The sequence below is a fragment of the Papilio polytes genome, unplaced genomic scaffold (assembly GCF_000836215.1).
Source record: "Papilio polytes unplaced genomic scaffold, Ppol_1.0 DF823901.1, whole genome shotgun sequence".
NCBI classification, from domain to species: Eukaryota; Metazoa; Arthropoda; class Insecta; order Lepidoptera; family Papilionidae; genus Papilio; species Papilio polytes.
The window spans coordinates 1,143,883-1,144,936 of record NW_013525303.1 but is presented as its reverse complement, the minus strand read 5'-3'; the positions used below and the strand labels follow the sequence as shown (position 1 = coordinate 1,144,936).

General features: G+C 37.9%; 1 protein-coding gene across 1 annotated transcript in view; it reads right to left on the bottom strand.

Annotated features, from left to right (window-relative positions):
- LOC106102839 (vacuolar protein sorting-associated protein 35) overlaps nucleotides 1-1,054 on the bottom strand; it is a 16,035-nt gene that overhangs the window by 8,242 nt on the left and 6,739 nt on the right. The window lies entirely within an intron of this gene.

Below are 1,054 nucleotides of genomic sequence, written 5' to 3'. Positions count from 1 at the left end.
ATAAGAAAAGGGTGGTAAAGAGAAAGGGACTTAAATTAGGCCTCCGGCATCACACTCATCAGACGAAACACGGAATTGTTTCTCGGAGATGAAACTTATCCCATATTTACTCTACACTTTGTTTTATATCTGTGCCTAATTTTAATAAGATATGTTGAACCGTTGCAGAATGATCGAGTGAACATTACAAAACTAAATTAATGAATCCTACGGGAATCGGAACTATTCCTGGGATAAAAAGTATGTGTTCTTCTAGACTATGCTCTAAACTTGTGCCAAATTTCATGGAGAGCCGTTTAGGCTACAAACGCCAACAAACATCCATCCATCCATCGTAACTTTTGCATTTATAATATTTATATGACTTAAATACACAATTGAAAACAAATCTGATGGAGGGAATAATGTTACAAGCAAAGATCCACAAAAAAAAACATACATACACAGATTAGTAAATAAAAAGGTAATATTTTTTTTTCTATATTTGCTATGCTGAATGGATAAAGGCTTACTCAGCCAAAAAAATTTACTCAGCTAAGTGTATTATAAAACTCATACTAATCATATTAATATTATAAATGCGAAAGTTTAGATGGATGGATGTTTGTTAGAGTTTGTAGCCTAACGACTGACTAGATCTGGATGAAATTTAGTATGGATATAGAACAGTCTGGAAGAACACAGGCTACTTGGTTTTTGTATCGACGGAGGAGACGCACATAAAGCGGATTTTTCCCCTTCCTATGCATCTCCTCCACCGATAAAGTCCCTTATTTTCCAATCCTTTCCTTATAAGGAACTATTAGGAGCTCGGCACCACATTCATCAGACTGTACGTGGAATTGCTTCCACTTCACGCCTGTTTTGTGTGGTAGTGGTATTGCGTGTGGCGAGCCCACCCATTCGTGCAAAGATGCTCAAGCGGGCTCTACCATTGTATTGTCCCACCACTGGCTGATAGAGGCTCAGATATTTCCATCACATAATTTTACACGTTGGATTGTTATCAGACAATTTACAATTTGGTGGGACAGGCCCTTAGTATGTCGCCCGC